This window comes from Symphalangus syndactylus, chromosome Y (assembly GCF_028878055.3).
Source record: "Symphalangus syndactylus isolate Jambi chromosome Y, NHGRI_mSymSyn1-v2.1_pri, whole genome shotgun sequence".
In the NCBI taxonomy this organism is placed as follows: Eukaryota; Metazoa; Chordata; class Mammalia; order Primates; family Hylobatidae; genus Symphalangus; species Symphalangus syndactylus.
In genome coordinates, this window is record NC_072448.2 from 9,784,797 (window position 1) to 9,789,283 (window position 4,487).

The 4,487-nt window shown below is 54.8% G+C and overlaps 1 pseudogene; it reads right to left on the minus strand.

Annotated features, from left to right (window-relative positions):
* Nucleotides 1–934: 934 nt before the first annotated feature.
* Nucleotides 935–3,534, minus strand: LOC129476669 (transcription factor E2-alpha-like; annotated as a pseudogene).
* Between the last annotated feature and the right edge of the window lie 953 nt (nt 3,535–4,487).

Consider the following 4,487-nt stretch of genomic DNA (forward strand, 5'->3'; position numbering starts at 1 on the left):
TATTAGGCAATTTTCCTAACTCTACTTCTACAAGGGTTTCCCTATCCTTACTGAATACCCCCATTTTGTCCTTTTCCCTCTATCACCCAGGAGGAACCACCTATTATCCTCTGGTCAGACCTTTGTATGGTAATTAAGTAAGATTTAGATTCCTTGTTAGGAAACCTGCTGGATTAAGGGAATTATCAGTGGTTAATGTTAAATGTCTTTTTTTTTCTAAGAGAATTGCCCCATACTTTTAAGATTTTTGAGTTAGTAAGCTACCTTTTTGGTTTTTTTGACTTAGGATAGTTCTGACCTAGTGAGGTATGCTCACAATAAGATTTCCTCTAAAAGTTATTTTCTGCTTTCTTCTGTTAGGAAAGCAGTTGCTGCTATAGATTGAATGCATTTAGGCCATCCACAGGTTACTGGGTTAAGGATTTTTGACTGGTAAGGCTACGGGTTGTCAGTGGCCTCAGTGCTTTCGAGCTACGCCCTTGTTTACATTGACAACAAGGTGGTATGGCTGCTTATGGTGGGTAAAGCTAAGACAGAGCCTGTTACTAATACATGTTTTAACCTTTCCACCTGTTGGATTTTTGGTAATTGCCAAATGAGGGGATTGGCCCATCTTGTGCGAACTTTTATATAAGGGTTTTGTTTTTAGGGCATAAGAGTCTACCTATAGACGACAGTGTCCATCCAACTAAACCTAAAATTTTCTTTTTTATTTTTTTTAATACAACGTTTAATCATCTGGCTGATCAGGAAATGCAATGCTTAGTCTAGGAACAGCAGCAGAAATAGCGAGAGACACGGGACTTTTACACAAAAAAATTTGTTGCTTACAAAACGTATGCAAAAAAAGCCTAAAAAAACCCAGAGACCAAAGGCAGCATCCTTGCTAATTTTCATCTACATCAAGAAAAAGAAACTTGTAACTAATGTTCTTTTTATTTTCGTTAAAAAAAATATTTCGCTTAGACACAATTTGCTGGTGACGTTGGAAGAATAAACCAGGTTTCCACAGCATCCCCCTCAAGTGATATGTTTCCATTTCTCCACTTTTTATAGTTAAGGCATTTTTTTTTCTTTTCTGACAAAGTGTATGTTTTGTTGCTTGCTTTCAGGTTTTGTTTACTGGAAAAAAAAAAATGCACCTGTCAGCCCAGGCAACAGGGCCAAGATGCACTTTCAGGATCCATGGGACAGGTCACAGGCTGAGATTCGGGGACAGGAGAAGCAAGGCCAGTGAGTGGTAGGCCAGGGTCCTAGGGAGCTCCTGGACCCAGCGTCGCCTTGGCCGCCCCCATCACTCCGAGCCTCTCAGGTTGGTGTTGGCTCCATGCTGACAACAGGTGTGTGAGGTGTGGACGTGGATGAAGACCAGTGTCTCGAGTGGCCGTTCTGGGCCCAGCGCACAGGGCTGAGAGCAGGTGGCTCGTCCCACGGAGGCATACCTTTCGCATGTGCTCGGCGGGGTTGTGGGCTTCGCTTAGGCCTGGGTGGGCAACTGAAAGCACCATCTGCGGGTCTCCGACCCCACCCGACACCTTTTCCTCTTCTTGCCGTTTCAAAATAGGCTGCTTTGGGATTCAGGTTCCGCTCTCACACTTGCTGCTCCAAGTTCAGGATGACGGAGACGGCCTGGTGCAGGATGAGCAGTTTGGTCTGGGGGTTCTAGCTGTTGAGGAGCAGTTGGCACATGCGCCCCAGCTCCTTAAAGGCTTCATTGATGTCAGCGACCCGCAGCAGCTCCCGGGCATTATTGGCCACCTGGCGCTCCTTCTCCCGCTCCGCCTTCTGCTCTGGGGGGAGAAGGTTGTCCTGGTCCTCATCTGGGCTGGTCCGGGCCCGGGGGCCTTCAGCTCCTTCTTCTTCTCTGAGTGGTCAGCCGTGAGGTGTTCTCCTCCTGCTTGATCTTGCCGGCGGCCGCCATGGCACCTGCTCGCCCTAGCCCACTGTAGGAGTTGGGAGGCCGAGAGAGGTCAGGGAGGGCTCCTGGCTGGCTGGGGAGGGCCACGGTTGTGCATGAGGCTGGTGCTGCCTGCAAGGCCGTCCTCGGGGTGGCGGCCTCCAACCAGGCCTTCGTTCCTCCCGCACAGCGACATGGGGCTGGTGAAACCCGAGGCCAGTACCCCGTGGCCAGGTAGCAGCATGTGCATGTCGCTGGCTGTGCCCACAGCGTGGCTGCGGAGCACATGGATGGCCTCGTCCGGGTGGTCTTCTTACTCTGCAGGCCGTGGAGACCCCCGGCGTAGCTGGGACATAAGGCACTGGGGGATCCTGCTGGAGGCCACTGCGACGTCCCCGCCAGGCCCTGTAGGGAGCCCACGGGGAAGCCCATGGGGGTGGAAGGGCTGGACGAGAAGTTATTGAGTGATCCGAGGAGTAGATTGAGGCCAGTGCTTTGCCGAGGGCATCCCCGGAGCTGCCAGCTTTGGTCCCTTGGGAGCCCAGGACGCTGTCGGCCCCGCTGATAGGCGGTGTGTGGCTGGAGGCGCCTTACGTGGCTCCGGGGGCCGAAGAGAAGGAGGATGCAGCGGGCAGCCCGCCGTTCACCTCTGCTCCGTGCAGCTGGCAACCCATGCGCTCGTGCTGGTGCAGGCCACCAAACGTGCTGCTGCTTCCACTGCTGCCCACAGGGCCCTTGCGGGCGGGAGGGGCAGCGGGGATGAGCCCCCACCCAGCATGGGCCGGAAGTCCGCCTGGCCCGGGGGACTCCAGAGCTGGGCTGAGGGATGCAGGCTACCATCTGCCATGTAGAAGGGGCAGGATAGGCGCTGCTGGGGGTCTTGGCGGACGGCTAGGCGGCGGCATCCCTGCGTAGTCCTCACCTGAGTTGGGCCGGTACACAGAGGATGGAAGACCCGGCGGGACCTTCCGGACTTTCTTGGGCTGCGTGTCTAGGCTGCCATCTGCTGTTCTCCGCCGGGAGCTGCCGGAGTAGGAGGGGTAGAACTGGGAGGTCCCCTTCATGCCCGAAGGGGACAGAGGCCCGGGGCTGCTGAGGGCCAGCTCTCCTGACAACCAGCGTGAGTCAGGCCGCCCACGCCTGCGTCTCTCTCAAAGGAGGCATAGGCGCCCGCTCACCGCTCTTACCTCCGAGTCCCGATCCCAGGAATGTGGGTGAAGAGAGGCTGCTGTGCGACTCAGTGAAGTGGGTGCCCTCGCTGAAGGTCCGGCTGGGGTCAAAGGAGGAGCTGTTCTGGTCGCCGCTGCCCCAGCAGCCTGAGCTGGGCCGGTCCTCAAGACCTGAACCTCTGAACTGCGCCCCGGCCAGGGGGCCAGGGAGGCGGGCCGGCCCTTCCGGTTGGTGACAGGCAGCGGGAACATCATGCTGAAGTCCAGGAGATCACCGAGCTCCTTGTCTGTGCCTACAGGCACCATCCTCTGCGGCAGGTTCATTCTCATGGGGCCAGGGCGGGCACCTCAGGCCTGGAAACCCTGCTGGGTGCGGCCGGGCACGCGGCGCGTAGGGGGTGGTGGCATGAAGCGGCACCCCCCATTCCCCGACAAACGGGCGTCACCGCTAGGACCCCAAGGGTTGCGCGTGGGCGGCGGCGGCCGCGCGCGTGTCCCGGGCCTTTCCCACCCCCGTGTGGCCCGTCCCGCGGGGCCCGTGCGCGTGGCCGGCCGGGGCGCCCCTGGGGCAGCGGCAAGCGCGGCGCCCGCGGTGACCGCTGCCGCGTCTACTCCAGCCGGCTAAGCCCGCAGCGGCCCCCGGCTGCCTCATCTTCCTGGGGCGGGAGACATGTTCCGCCCCTCGCCCGCGCCGCCCCTAAACTTTAAATTTTCTAAGTTCTTATTTAGTCTCCAGCAGAGGCAAGAATATGATGCCTTCACTCCGTTCAAGCTCAATTTAACATTTACCTTTGCTAATTAAATGACTTGTTCGAATATTTGACTAAATAAATTTGGAGACTCCATAAACCTTTGGGGTAAGACTGTCTACTGGTATTACTATTTTCGACTGGACTGAGGGTGTAGTCTCCCAAAGGCACGTAACTCCCGGCTGTCTTCTGTGAACAGACAAACCCAGATGTCATCTTTAAAATCGATTGCCATTAACAACAGGCTGGGTAGTTTGGACTATCTGATTAATACCTCTGAGGTCTTGCACTAACTGGTGTGACTCGTCTGGGTTCTTTACAGGCAGTATTGGAGTGTTACAGGGTCACAGAAAAGACCTTCAATTATCAATTATAGGTTTTAATTTAATCTTTTCCTCTCTTTTTCTGACCCTCTGTCCTTCTCCTTATCTCTCTCTGACTTCTTTCTCATTTTCTCTTTCCTCTCTGCTGGTCTTTCCCTGCCTCTGGCAGCCCCTTATGCTTCTGTTTTCCCCTCTCCTTCCCCTTCCCCTAGGAGAGGGACAAGTGGGAGTGGAGTTAATTTTTCTTCCCTCAAGAAGAAAGGAAAGTGGAGTTCTGAATATTTTTCTTATTAATGGAGGTTTATGTGAGGTTCAACCCCCTGAAATTTGTGAAGGCTCAACCCCTCAA